The sequence below is a fragment of the Protopterus annectens genome, chromosome 1.part2 (assembly GCF_019279795.1).
Source record: "Protopterus annectens isolate FY-2018-M chromosome 1.part2, PAN1.0, whole genome shotgun sequence".
NCBI lineage: Eukaryota > Metazoa > Chordata > Ceratodontiformes > Protopteridae > Protopterus > Protopterus annectens.
Genome location: NC_056727.1, coordinates 433438899 through 433454840, shown reverse-complemented (window position 1 = coordinate 433454840; position 15942 = coordinate 433438899).

Here is a 15942-nt window from a genome sequence, read left to right as displayed (position 1 = left end):
GTTGGTTTGGAGAAGTTTTTTATGGAGGTTTCCTTACTGGGGGGTGGGGGTAGGATGTGGATGTTAAGGGTGATTAGCTTATGGTCAGACCTAACTAACGAGGGGGGTGACCATAGGTGTGGAGCATCGATTTCCCATGTTGGTAATGACCAGGTCTAGGATATTGGAGCCCTTGGTGGGACTATGGATTAGTTGATCCAGGGCATTGGAATTTATGAATTCCAAGAACCACTGGGCAAAGGTGTTGGTACACGAGTAGTTTTCCCAGTTAATGGCAGGGTAGTTAAAATTATCCAGTATTAGGGTGTTTGGTTCTATCTTAATATTTTCCAGTATGTTTAGAAAGGTGTAGTGAGAATCCTGGGGCATGGTGGGGGATCTGTAGCAAGCTACAACTTGGGATTGTAGTCTTACCTAGTGTTAGTTGCACCTGGAGAATTTCAGATGCATTGTGTTGGGCAACTAGCCTGGTGGTGTGAATATCCTTTGTGAATATGGACACTCCTCCACCTTTAGTGTTTCGGTCCTGGTTTGGTGGCCGAAAAGTGTGGTAAGAGTTGTAGCCTGGTATTGCAGGGGTGCTCTCTGGAGCCTTGAACCAGTTCTCAGTTACTGCACAGATATTGATGTTCTCCATTTTTAGGAGTGCCTCGAGAGAGTGCATTTTGAGGTTTAAACTTCTAGCTTTGAGTAGCATTACCTTCAGATTTTGCATGCTTGTACCTGTTATGGTGGTGGTTTTGTCCTTTGAACTTTGCCTAAAAAAAGGCACTATAGGGGTGGCAAGAGCCTTAGCAGTTAACCTGAATCCCAGGGGCGACAGGTGCAGACTATCTCTGGCAAAGCATTGTGGTCTGTCGATCATGTCATCCCAGGCAGACAGATACTGGATCCCCTTTGAATGACACCAAAAGCTTAGCCAATTGTTGAAATCAATCATTCTGTCCTTATATTGTGGTATCATTCTGGGCGAAGGCAGGATGCTACTCAGGGCTAGGGTCATACCTGCCTGGGCCACATGATCTGAGAGCTCTTCCATGTCTCTTTTCATGTAGTCCAGGGAGGTACATCTCAAGTCATTCACTCCAACATGGACATATTTGTACTAGTTGTGTAGTGACTTGAGTGCATGCATTATGTGGTGGATCCTGGCACCCGGCAGGCAGCTGACTGTAATTTTCTCCTTGTTCAACCTGATGAGTGGGACATCAGTGCACCAGACTATAGAGTCACCTATGACTAAAGTGTTAGGTACGTTGTCTTGCATTAGGGGCTGTTGCTGGGTGGCACGCTGGTGTTGTGAGCCATGTAACACTTTGGTTGTGATTGGTGTTTGTTTGCATTTCAGTTTCAGAGGTCCTTGTTGCTTGGGCAGGTTACAGTTAAGGGCCTCTGCATATGTGGATTTAGTGTTGCTATATGTGTGTGTTGGTGGTGTGGGTTTAGAAGGGCTATGTGTTGCTTGAGGTGTAGTGTGGGTGTTAACCTTCTCCTCTCGACTGTCTAGCACAATCTTGGGTGGAGAGAGCTTTGCTTCCAGTTTGGCTATGTAAGTGCATCTCTCACAGGTTGTAGTGTTGGGTGGTAGGAGGAGAGGGTTGTCTGTGTACATGAGGCAAGTGCTGCATTGCTACAGTATGCCCAAATTCACTAGGTGGACAGGAGAAATCACTGGAAGCTGACCCTTGGACATGCCTAGTTTAGTGCTTTTTTTTTTGTAAAGTACAGGAGCTGTTTTCCCTTACCTTAGTAAGGTACTTTGCAATTATAGGCTGTTTAGTGCTTAAGATTAATTTCTCATTATTAACAAGGAGAGTTGACTGCTTGTATCAGTTTAAGTCTTCCTAGTGCTTTCCAGCAGGTATTAGAGCAAGTGCTAGTCACAGGGATGCTTAAAGGTAAGATGAAAAAAAAATGCACATTGCAGTGTGCACTAGAGAAGTTAGATGTGAAAGTAGGTAACAAGTTTTACCTGTTTAAAAAGTTAAGGTTTAGTGGAGAGTTACTATTTTTAAAACAGCAAGATGGATTGAAAGGGGTGGTCACTTTTATATTCTGGTACTATGGAATACATTAGGATGGCCAATAAATTTTAATAGTTTAAGGGGTGTGATTTCAAAAATAATAATGTTGTGATTACTCACATAAGCCAGTGAAAGCAGAGAGGAAATGAGATATATAGTCAAATTAACATAAGAGGCAGGCAACTAGAAAGACAGTGGTATTTAACAAGACAACTGTAACTGGGTGGCAGGGTGGGGAAACATTTCTGCCTGACTCAGTAGAGACAGAGCTGTGGTCTCTTTTGAAGTTTTAATATGCAGTTAAAGCAGAATTCAAGTAAAACACAAGGTAAAGAAAAGAAACCACAGTATTCAAAATATAAAAAGGCAATAAAGTAATACAAAAAACAACAAATAAAAGCAAACTAACCTTCCCTTCACAGCAAATTGTAGCAGAATCTGTATGAGCCTTTCTGGTAAAGTATTTAGTAAGTTATACAGCAAATACATGAATATAAAGTGCTCATATACAGATTTCACATAGAGAATGGTATGTGCTGCAGTGGGACTTGAACCGGGACTGCCTGCTCGTTAGGCAGATGCCCTGCCCACTACACTATTGCTACACTGCTTTGTTTGCATATATCTTCCTTGTTATCCTCTTCAGCCTTTTAAGCTGTTTTAACCGTAGCTAAGCGATGGGCACACCCCTGCACCTACGGTTAGCTGTATTCGGATTTAAGAAAAATATAACGGGTTTTCTTCAGTTTATTTATATGTACTGTTGCTGTTGTACACATGGGGGACTGTTGGTGGGAATATGTGGACACCTATGAGCGGCCTCGCTCATTTATTTCCACTTTCTGCTGTTCTACTTTGCAGGGGCGTGTTTATTCTGAGAAGTCTGCTCTCAGACACACCCCCATGCACTCGTACACGCTCCATGTATGCCTAGGAGGTCGGGCAGCGTGCCTTCATTAATATGCATGGTGCGCTGCCGTCCTGCTCCTAAGAGGCCACTTCCATGCAGGACTAGACTAGTCCTGCACAGAAATTTAGTAAATTCGGGGGAATAATTTTAACTTTAACAATATAATTTCTAAACTGTATGGTATAGTAATGCAATATAAACTACACTAACAAATATGTATTATTATTTTATTTATTTATTTAACATTTGTTTACCGGGATAATCTGACTGGACATCTAGTGTCTATTTTCAGTGGAGGCCTTTGGAGAAAAGCTCCACACAGTACAAAATGAACAGTATTCAATAGTAACAGTTATAGGTTACAAAAGCTTAAATGTTAACAGCAGTTAACAACATGTTACAAAAGTTTAAAATGTTAACAAGTACAAAGTAGAAAGATAGTTGGAGAGAACTTATTGAACATAAGAGAGACATTACAAATATTAGATCAAAGGTTGGTTCCTAATGAACAAATATGTGTGCATAGCATTTTCGTGGCAATAACGTATGTACAATATTTGTGCATAGCATTTACACTGCAAAAACATATGTACAATATTTGTGCATGGCATTTACATGGCAAAACTATATGTACAATATATACAATGCGCATTGGTCGAGCACATTATTAGTATTCACAAGAAGCTTAAGGAAATAGCACTCCTGCAATGTAGTGAGGCTTCAAGGTGGACCCTTGCAGTTGCATAACCAGTTGGTGTGAATGTATGATTTAAGGAGTTTTAAAGTGGAAGTACAGTTTTGTAATATAATGTCAGGAGGAAGGGTGTTCCAGGTTTTAGCAACTTCATGAGGGAAGAGAGATTCCCCCAGTGCTGTATTACATGGAATTGTTTTGATCAGGGCTTTATTGCTGGAACATAATTGTCTATTTGAATTGTAGAAGTTTAGTAGGCCAGATAGGGCAGGGATTTTCTCTGGATAGTATAGTATTTGGTGTGCTAGACTCAGTTGGTGGTATCATAATAAATCGGGAAATTTAAGACAGTGAAAAGTATGTAAGGACTGGCAATGTTGGGAATGTGATTTGGCATTGGTTGCAAATCTGGTGATTTTGTTGTAATGTGGAAAGTTTGTTAAGATCAGTCTGAGTTTGTTAATACTGAGAATGCATAAAGTGATGTTGATAAGAGATGGGTTCTGGTTATGGCGGTTCTAGACTCAAAAGTAAGGTGCTTTTTGCAGTGATATAGGGTCCATAGCTTTTTGTGGACTTTGGAGATAGTTAGGGATATGTGTTTGTTGTATCTTAGTTGTTAGTCAATTGTAAGTCCTAATAATTTGACCTCTAAGACTGGAGTGATGAGGGTCTTATTGACTGAGAATATAGAGGAGGTGGTTAGGTTGTTAGTCTTTGTTGGGTGAAACAGTATAAGTTGTTTTTTGGGGGTCCAATATCAGTTGTGATTTATATAACCAGTTTTCTATCTCTGTGAAGGATTCCTGGGACTTTTGTTGGAGAAGCTGGATAATGGTTGCAGAGCAGATTAGGGTTGTGTCTTCAGCATATTGTACTATTTCAGCTTTTGTGGTTGCTAAATGAAGTTGGTTTGTAAAGAATTTGAAAAGAAGGGGGCCAAGAATAGAACCCTGAGGCATGCCTAGTGTGACAGGGAGTAGGGAGCATAGGGTGTCAAGCCATTTGACAGACTGAACATGGTTATCTAGGTAACTTTTGAACCAGAGCAAGGTGGGGTTGTCCATGCTGAGCTCAGAGAGGCAGGTTAAGAGTTTATTGTGGTAAACTGTATCAAATGCTTTGGATAAGTCTAGAAAGATAGCAAAGACTAGTTTGTCTTGGTTTCTGTGTGTGTTTACAGTGTTGGTGAAATTAAATAGACAGTGATGGTGCTATGGGACAGTTGAAAACTATTTTGAGTTTTGGATAGTAAGCTATTGAAGAGAAGGTGGGGGAGTTGGTAATTGATACATCTTTCTAGAATCATTGATGGGGTGACAGGATCGCAATGGGTTGGAAGTTACAGAGGTCGGTAGAGGGGCCACCCTTATGAAGGGGAATGATGAATGAGGTTTTCCACAAGGATGGAATAGTGTGTTCAGTGATGGATCTATTGATTAGTAATGAAATGGGGTAAGCTATTGCCCTGGATGCAAGTTAAAGGTACTCCGTGGGGAGATTGTCAGCCACAAGGGTGGTGGGTTTGAGTTTAGATAAGAGTTTTTGGATAGCTGATATAGGCACTGGCTTGAGTGAGAAGGCGGTATTGTTTTTTAGGCCCTTAGGAGATTGTAGTTGGTGGGAATTGTATTGTTTATACATTTAAGTATAGAGGAGGAAAAACAGTTGTTGAAACTGGAAGGTATGTCTGAATTTGATCCTTCTATATTGGTTGAATAGTGAAGCTAGTAAAGAGGTAGTATTTGAAATATTGGAAGTGAGGGGCATGAGATGGTGACAGTGGTTTTGTACTCAAAGAATGGAAGTTTGTGCACTTGGGGAGTGAGTAGGTTGAGCAGAATATGGGGTGGAGTATGTTAGAGGACCAGTAGGAGGTGCTAAGATAAGTGCGGGCAGAGGAAAAGAGTGAGTACTTAATAATGGAGTGGTGTGGTGTAGAATGTATTATTTGGTGATGTAGTGATGTTTGGGTGGGGTTTGGTTATGTGTGTGATTGGATTGGATAGTGGGTGTTTTTGAGAGGGTTCAGGTAATTTGGAGTAGGAATAAATGAGGGAGTAGTGGAGGTGGGTGGGAAATAGGGGAAGAGTAGGGCAGCAGAGTGAGCCCGAGCACAGCGAGGGCAAATGGAGTGGGCTCGCAAAAAAACAATCAGTTCAGAAGTTAAACTCAGCCAGGTAAGTTAGTTATTCAGTAACTGGCTCAAACGTCAAGATATTTCAGCTACTGTAGCTTAAGTTTATTTTGCAGAAGAATGTAGTAGTACAATTCTGAGGTCACATAAACAGGGACGAGGATGCTGGTCAGGAACTGGGTATGGCTTGGAAGTAGAGGAAAGGTGGGCAAGCTTCTAATATGGTGGCAAATGCTGAGCGGAAAAAAAAAACAGAAGTATTGTTTTCACTGTTTAACCAGTATCAGTAGAGAGAGTGTGATACCTGGTTGCCTGCTGCCACCTAGTGGTTTATTAGGGCTGTTATAAATAGCAACATAAGTTTAATTAAGGTATTACAGTTGAGCCTACAAGTTCATAGATTAGTGCTAGGCTAATTACCCTTATGGGCCATTTTAAGCCTAGCCAATTACCCATTGTCAGAATCAAACCCTGCCCCTTGTGTTACTAAGGTAACCACCTTAGCCATTACGCCAACCTCCCACCCTTGTCCTGCAAGTGTGTGCTCCATGTAACTAATTACAAACATTAAAGTAAGGTTTCACAACTTAGTCATGTACTTCAGCTAGGAGGTCAGTAAGCTATAACAAAGCACCTACACTGTGTGCCCTGAAATGTTGAACTTATTTGGTTAATGAACTTTTGCTGAATTATTAAGCTCGTATAGGAGAAAGTCACTTATTGGGTATGCCTGAGGGTGGGGGAGTCCACCGCACACTTAGAGACTGGGTTGTGCACCTTGAATTTCTGAGCTTATTTGGCTGATAAACTTTTGCTGAATTAATTAATTAAGTATAAACATCGGAACTCAATAACTAAGGGTTTCTCTCTCAATTATACTTCACTCGAGAAATACAAATTATTATCTTCTATAAAATTAACATCCTGAAGACAGTATTGAGTATTTTTATGTGGAAGTTCCTGCATAGAACCTTTTTACCTCCTGAGAGGGTTGCAAATTTAATAAAACTGAACATACTATTTGTTGGAGATGTTCCCATGTAAAGCAGATTGGGGCCACATTTTTATGAATGTGCCTGTTTGAAACAGTTTTGGGATAATATTAAAGTTTTTCTTTAAAGCATTATTTACAGATATTTTTCCTCTAACTAAATCAGTAATATTCTTTAATGTAAATGAAGGTTTTGTAGTGAGCAATGCCAACTTATATCTCTTATGGACAATACTAGCGATTGCTAGAAAGTGCATAACAAGAAAATGAAAGTCCACCACCTCTCCAACTATGGAAGATTTTCTGACCCTCCTTGAAGAAGTGATTTCCAGAGAAATCAAAATTAAAGAAGTGAGAATAAATCCCAGAAATTTTATTAATAATCCTTGGATAAAGGTTTTTTTTCTCATTGAAACTTTACTTAAAGACTCTCTTTCTGAATTCTATGATGTTTATTATGCAAAACGTTTGCTATTGTTTTATAATTGTATCAATTTTGGGCCTCTGCAATAGTGCATATTACTGTAGTGTGTCTTTTTCATTGTTCTTTTATGTTCAAAAATTGTATCCATGATGTTCATATTATTGTTAAAATGATCATTTTCTTACTTCAATAAAAATATTTGATAAAAAAAGGAAGTAGAGACAGATTTTAAGTTGACAATGGCATTGTTAGAGCTTTGAAGTTTGTCAGGAGTGGCAGGATTCTGTAGGCAGTTTTGCATGAGGGTGGCTGTTGAGTCTATAAAGTGGAAGTTAAATCTAGAAGTAGATTCTAAGGACGTGATGTCTGGACAAGGGTTGGGGCCACTAGGAGTTCCAGGGTGTAATATTTTCTTGATAGTTGACCATAATTATGGGAGGTTGTGTTTTTGGTTATCCTGTGGGTTGAAGTAATAGTATTTTTTATCGGCAGTAACTTTTTTTGTCATGTTTCAAAGCTGTTTGTACGTCTGTAGGTGAGCTTTGGATTTGTATTTTTGCCAGTTTCTCCAAGCTTTGTCTCTCTTATAAATTAATTGTTTATTAGAAGAGGATAGCAAGGATGATTGGGTGAATTTAAGTCTCTTTTTTTCTTATAGGAGAGAGCCTATTGAAAATGTCAGGAAATATTTATTAAATTTTGGAACAGCATTATCCAATGGGAGGGACTAAAGGATGAATCAATTAGTGTTATTTGTGATGAATCAATTAGTGTTATTAAGGATGTCATTAAAGATCTTGGAATTGAAATTTGAGAGGTTATGGCAGTCTTTATAAAGGTGCTGCTAAGGTATGGGGAGTTGGTAGTCTCTGAACATAGGTGAGGTGATCACTGAGGGAGTCTGGAAGGGTTTTTGGAAAGTCATAAAGGCTTGGATTTGAGACTAGGATCCAGTCCAAAGTAGTCCCACTGTTATTAGCTTTGTTGAAGTGAGTATGGAAAGGTATGAGTTATTTGAAACCATATAGGTTGATAGTAGTGGAAGAGTAGTCTGATGTGAAGGTTTGCCAGTTAATAGTGACATCACCAAGAATTACTATTTCATGAGAAATTGAACTTGATACTAAGAGTAGGATGTCTTCCAGAATAGGGAAGTTATTTTCTGGGGGAATATATAGGGCAATTATAGACAGTGTTTTATGCACATTTAATTTGCAGTGAGAGACAAGGATCTCAGCAGAGAGGAATTTAGGAATAGAAGAGAGACAGAAATATGGTTAGAAAACATGGTTGCTACACCCCCACCTTTTTATTTAGTTTGTCAGAGTGGATGATAGTATAGCAAGGGTGGAGAACATCAGAGTCTTTTATTTGTGGTTTGAGCCAAGTTTCTGTAAGAATAATAATGTCTGGGGAGTAATGAGAGATCCAGGAATGAAATTGAGACTTTGTTTACTATGCTTTGAATATTCATGGATATAATTTTTCAAATTTTTATTAGATGTTGTTACAGAAGATGAGAGAGTGGGTGGGGAAGAGAGGCAGCTGGGACCTGGGTTTGGGTGGACATCACCGCATAATGTGATCTTTTTACAGTAGTGCTTAAGACTCTAATCTAAAGGATGTTAATGCATCTAAATGCTAAATGTTCCCCACTTTTTATTTGCTTCACACCATGGAGGCTGAGTTATGGCATGCTACAAATAAAAAAAAAATAAATATTTTTTTCTAGAAACATATCATTACATCTCTAGAAGGAAATATTTAGGGCTATTACTGAATTCTGCATCCTTAATAACATTCATATATCTAACCAATGGGAAACTGAATGTAAAGCAATATGATTGACTATGACAGTGAAAAGGCTGTGGGCTCTGTAGAACCGTGTGTGTTTTAACTTTAAGAAGCATTTCAAAGAGAGGGCACATGCATATAAATAGAGAGCATGTGCAGGGAGCAGTGTCATTTTGAGAGAACAGCCAGAATGTTAGCATGTATGAGTGCAGTAATCTATCTGTTTATAAGTTTCCTTAAATTTAAGTTACAAGTCTCAGTCCTGTATATAATAAACCTGCTTGAGCTGAACCCACAACTGTTTGTTTGTTTTATCCTGACCGGGCGAGTGACACAGTGTCAGAACTGGGATGTCTAAAGGACATGGTGCCAACATGGGATCAAGAATGACACTTTGTTGAGCAGGTTGAGTGATACAGTGCTCAAATGATCAAGAAAGGCCAGAAACAAATTCCAGGTAATGAAAAACTTGCACAAATGATTTATTTCATAAAGAAAATGATATGAAGCATTTGCAAAGCACAAAATGCATTATTAATCAAATGTAAAGCACAAGGCATTTTATTAATCAAATAAAAAGCACAAAATGCATTATTGATAAAGCAAATTGTTCAAAACCATGATATTTGATAAAGTTATTCAAATATTTATGAATGTGTTCAAAACGACTTCTGATTTGCATAACGAGCATGTTAAAAGTAAAACAAATATATTTAAAGTAAAACAAGCACAAAAAAGTATAACGAGCATGTTGAAAGTCAAATGAGCATGAGTACAATAAAGGGCAAAGTGAGCATGAAAAGCAAAGCGGTTGCATTTTTCTAGTGAGCGACTATGTTTTTTGCTATGTGCTACTATTTCCCATTGACTAAAGCTATTCAGAGCATAGCTAGAGTTGCTTGAAGTATTTCAGTGTGCAAAGTGTTCGCAGTGAGTGCTTTATTGCAGTACAATTATTTTGAAGTGTTTACTGTGTGCAAAGTACAGTTATTTTGCAAAGTGCAGGCAGAATACAGTCATTTCAAAAACGTTTCTTGTGCTGTGTACGTTTTATTCACAGAGTGCAGCCATTTTAAAGTGCTTCTTACACTGTATAGAGTTATTTCACAAAGTGCAGCCATTTCAAAAAGGTTCTTGTGCTGTGTACAGTTTATTTACAAAGTGCAGTCATTTTGAAGTGTTTTTTACACGGATAAAGGGTGGTTTCACAGAGTACAGTGATTTCAAAGTGCTCTTGTGCTACAGAAACTCATTTTACAAAGTCCAGTTATTTTGAAGAGTCTATTGTGCTGTTGAGCATAGTTACAAGTTCTGGCATACATTTTTGACATATATGTTCATGCATAATTCCAAGGGTGTTTATTATTGTGTGTTTGCATGGCAGAGGCATTTTGCAGAACCAGTCCACTTGTATTTGATCATAATATTGCAGAGAACTGAAAAGTATGTGAGCAGGAATATGATATTTTTATACAAGCAGCATTTTCTAACAAAGATGCACATTCAAGGACATTTATTTACCAGTTCAGGCTTACAACCAGATCCTTCCAAACAAATAACTATTCTTGAGAAGCCAGCTCCAGACAATGTCCAAGCCTTACAGCATTTTCTTGGTATGATTAACTATTTAGGCAAGTTTAAACCAGATTTAAATGAATTATCAGTACCCTTAAGAGAGATGACATGCAAAAATATAACCTGGTCATGGTTGGAACAACAGCAGAGAGCATTTATTGACCCAAAACTGAACATTGTCAGGTTATACCTCTCAATTGTGCAGATTTTTGCAGAATGTCCAGATTTTGGCCTCATGTTTTTGGTCTGTTGTTCACAAAATTGGGGGCTTTGTGCAAATTATTGGTAAATCATTATATATTGAAGGTAGAAAATAATGACAAACATTTACGTTTCAGACTTCATAGCCTTCAAAATATTCATTTTAATGCAAAACCTGTTATTCTATCAATTAAGTTTGTAAGAGCAATATTTAAAAATTGTCCCTATTTTGGGGTCTTTGTCCCACTTTTATTTATGCCTTTGTCCAGATTTCTTTCTCTAAGAGGTTGAGAGGTATGTTGCCAGTCCCCCTATGTCAAGATACTATGATATGCACAAACCAATGATTCTTTCCTGTGATGCTTCAAAGTTCAGTTATTCTTCAAAAGGGCAGACCAGTAGCCTATGTATCTAAAACTCTTACCCAAACTGAGATGCAGTAGGCTCAAAACTGAGAAGGAATTTTTGGTAATTGTGTTTGCATGTTCAAAGTTCCATGATTATATTTATGGCTGAGCTATCCAGATTGAGACTGATCATCAACCTCTAGTCATTATTTTAAAGAAGCCTGTACAAAGGCTCCTGCAAGACTACAAAGAATGATGCTCAGATTACAAAAGTACAACTTCAAAATGGTCTATACAAAAGACACTTCTTTATCTGGCTGATATCTTATTCAAATCACCCAGAAATACCACAGAAAAGCTTGATGCAGAGAATTTTGACTTTGATGTCATGGAAGTACATAATTTTTCTACCACAAGATTAGATGAGCTAAGAGATCAGACAAAGACTGATCCAATTTTGCAATAGCCAAACCACTTCATCAATGTTGGATGTCCTTAAAAGCAGTCTTGTGTACCAACAGAAGTGCAACCTTATTTTTTTACAGAGATGAGATTTTGATGGAAGATGGCATCAATTTCAAAGGTCCTTAAATTGTCATTCCTACTTCCTTACAACATGAGTGCATCAAGATTTTGCATCGTGACCACCCAGGTTCCGAATCTACCAAAAGAAGGGAGGGAGGGCTAGTATTTAAGCCTTCTCTATCAAAAGATATCGATAAAGTACTATCATCTTGTTCAGTCTACAATAGTACTAAACCGCATTTGCAGAAAGAGCCACTTCAGCTAAGCCAGATTCCTGAACTACCTTGGTCAACAGTAGCCACTGACATATTCGAGTGGAGCAGTCAACACTATTGGTAGACACTTATTCAAACTGGTTTTCTACCTAACATAATGTCTAGTACTGTCATTACTAAGTTGAAATGTCATTTCTCAGTCCATGGTAATCCACACAAAGTTATTTCTGACAACATTGCCCATTTTACCAGTCAGCTATTTCAGACATTTGCAGAAGAGTGGAACTTTATCCATCTTTCCAGTAGTCCTGAGTACCCACAGTCAAACAGCCTAGCTGAACATGCAGTACAAAGTGCAAAGCAGTTACTAGAGAAGTCAAACTGTGACAATACCAATGTTTTCTTAAAATTAATTAATCCCAGAAATATATCCATGAATATTTACTTGACTCACATGCTCTGAGACTTCTATCTAGGCAAACCAGAACAACTTTGTCTATCAGTTCCAGTTTGTTGGTGCCTAATGCTAAAAACACCAGAGCAATCAAAGCCTAACTATTCAAGAAGCATTCATTTCAAAAGTCCAGCTGTGGTAAAATGAGCAGATCTCTTCGCCCATTGAAAGAAGGATAGACAGTGAGGATGCAAACGGTGAAAGGTTTTGATCGAATTGGTCAAGTGAGAGGTGTATGTGCCAAGCCCAGATCTTACCTAGTGGAATCTGAGAGTATGGAATAGAGAAGGAATCGCAGGCATCTTCTTCTGGTGTCTGAATTGATATCGCAGCATTGTACCTGTGATACAGACTCTAGATCTCCAAGCAATCCAGATGATGTTCCTGTTGAAGGACGTGTCTCAGTACCAATTCCCATTCCTGATGATGTCCCAGATGTCCCTGAAGGTGAGCATTTATTAAAGACAGTCCCTGTTGCTAAACCCATTCGTAGTTTTTATATCACACAATCCGGTCATATTTCCAGACCTAGTGTAAAATACTTAGCAACTTGAACATGATTGTTTCATTTGTAATCAGTTCTGTATAATTGCATATCAAATGATTATTTATGTACATTGCATGTCAATAATTGTTGGATTTTTATATAATAAAGATGCTTGAACTGAACCCACAACTATTCATCTGTTTCATCCTGTCCAGACAAGCAACATACTCCTCTATTTCATGTTATGTATGAAAGGTCAAGTGTTAAATCCTTTTTGATGCTTCATAGCAACATCTTCAGAGAGTTTTAATCTGGCATTTCAGTATAAAATTCACTTACAATATAATTCTTCCATCAAGATTTTTAATGCACCTCAACAATAAATTTAAATGTTCCACTTTAGTTGCTTCAGGCCACAGAGTTTGGGCCATAGCATATTACACCTGAACAAAAGAATTCCATTTCTGAAAAAAATGTGTGTGTGTGTGTGTGTGTGTGTGTGTGTGTGTGTGTGTGTGTGTGTGTGTGTGTGTGTGTGTGTGTGTGTGTGTGTATCTAAAATACCTTCAATGGAAATTGAGAGTATAGACATGACAGACCGTGAAGTTAAAAGTTTCTATGAGTTTATGTCTAACAGGCAGTATTTCAAACTCTAATAAGTCTTGATAAAAGTCTCAGGTAATTGTTTTTGGAAACTCTGGTACAAGATGTAGTCAAGCACCATCATATTCTTAAGGATTTAAATGCAGCTCAATAAATACCTCACAACTGTCCCTGATTTTCAAAAAAATCCCTAGTTTTGGCTTAAATTTTAGCTTTAACCCTCTTAATCCCCCCAAATGGTGACTTTTGGAAGAAAAGAAGTGAATTATTTTTAATAAATAATGACAATAATTAGAGTTATAGACTTTTGTTTATTTCAGGAAATTTATATTAATTCACATTTTCTTATCCTACCAATGTCGCACTTTAATAGTACTAGTATTTAGAAAAAAGTATCCCTGATTGTCCCTAATTATTACTGGATTTGTCCCTGATTCTCTTGAAATTTGGCCCTGATTCATTGACAGCTATGGCTCAAACAATAGAAGGTTCTACAGAAATATATAAGATATATACCTCTTATGAATGACAACTCAATAATAATGTATTCAGGATCTGTGTTATATATTGCTTTCTAAGAAAAAGTCATTTATCCTCCTGTGGAAACTAAGTCTTATTCACTACACAGCCTACAATTGTGAAATGAATGCATATGATTATGTCTATGAGACAGTATTTCAAACATCTTTGAGAGTTCTTGTTGATGCTTTCATAGAATTATCCATAGTTTGTCTGCCTAATGTTAGGGATTTGCAGTAATAAACCTTATGCCAGCCCATTAATATACATGGCTGGAACTGTTTGACTATGACCCAAGCAATCAAAATTTGATTAGTGGATTGGTACCTGATGATGCTAGCAGGGAAGATGAGGGTACTTATCCAGGGGAAAGGATAATAGTGGAGTAAGTTGACTATTGTACTAGCACTGGATAAGGCCATAAATTGCAATGGTGACAGCAGGGGCTAGGCATGTGGAAGGACCAAGGAGGTATTGTCACCCTAACACTCTAAGCAGGCACATCCTTCATTAGCCACTCTGCATTGCCTTACCAAGCTTTCCAAGATGATGACAGCATGGCAGGATGGAAGGGGTAAAGCTTAAGAAAAAAAAACAGCATACACAAACAATGTATACGCAAAATCTCTACTTCACCTTTCTACCCCCATCTGTGATGGCTCCTTCTGAAAGGTTATCCACTGGCTACCTGTTAATCTCCTCTCCTTTCCCATCCTCAGGGTGGACTCACCCATAGGGCAGTATAGGGTGCTAAGGATGGGACAACTGGGCAAAGCTGAGCAGCAGATGGCCTACTGGGGATATGCAATGGGGACAAAATACAGACATTTTACCTTGCCTTTTAAAATATATCAAATGTTTACTTGTAATGACTACTTCTTGCAAATATAGTTTGGACATTGGCTACAGTCTTCATTCTGGGCAGAAGTCATATATCTACTCCTAAAGGGAACAAAATGTAATGCACAAAAAAAAACAGACTATCTTTGCACAGTCTATCCTTAGAGATTTCACTTCAGGTCAGTGCTTAATATTACTAAAACACAGTGCCATACTCAGCATATGTTTGTCTGATCAAGTTAAGTATGCCATTCCAAAATGTGTGCTTTGTCTGCAGAAATGGCTGCATCATTTTTGCATCTGAAATAATGACAACACAGTTTGTTTGCTTATTCGTTTATCTGTTTACTTAGCATCTGTTAACTAAGTAAGTGAACTGAGCTGAAAACCTTTTTAACCATTACCTGGGCCACACTGATAAAAATGTGCCCTCAGTTTAGAAGAAAATGAGCTAAGACAAGAGTTGCTTGATTTAATAGAGATAGATAGACATATTAAGATCAATGAAAGAAATTGACTGCAGAAGGTCAAGAAAACTCAAAAAGTCAAACGTCTGATAAAACAAATGAGCACAGTAATTAAAACTGTCCATACATAGAGATCCATGCGATGTAACACAGGTAAATAGGATATATTACTGTGCAGCTAAATTAATAACTGATAAAGTTCTACCACAAGAACACAGGGTAGTGAGGGAAAGGAATGGGAGAAATTGAATACCTTCATGGAAGTTGTGAAGATGGCTAAAGGCTGCCAGCCTTGCTAGATAGAATTTTGTAAATAATTATATGTCTTTGTAGATATTAATAAAAGCCATAGGCTTGTTCTCTTAAATGTGGGAAGACTGCATTGGATGTTGAGCTGCAAACATGTAACAACAGTGCACTCTGCTGTAAGAAAGTTGATAAGTCAAGCATTTTATGGCTGTTTGATCTCAGGGCTTGGGCCATGGTGTCTGAACCAGCAGATTATTTCCTATTGTTATGAGACCAGAGTTAATTGCTAGATTTCATATATATAATGTTTTTAATTTAGGTGGTTTCCTGATCAGGTGCAAGCTTACTAAGAAATGTAAATGTAGAGTTTCTGTTAGCCGGGGAAACCAGAGAATTCTTAAGAATGATGCAATATAAAATGAGTCAGCAGGATGTATTATCAATTTAAAGGACTTTCTCAGAGACAGAGAGAGAGCATTTTGGATT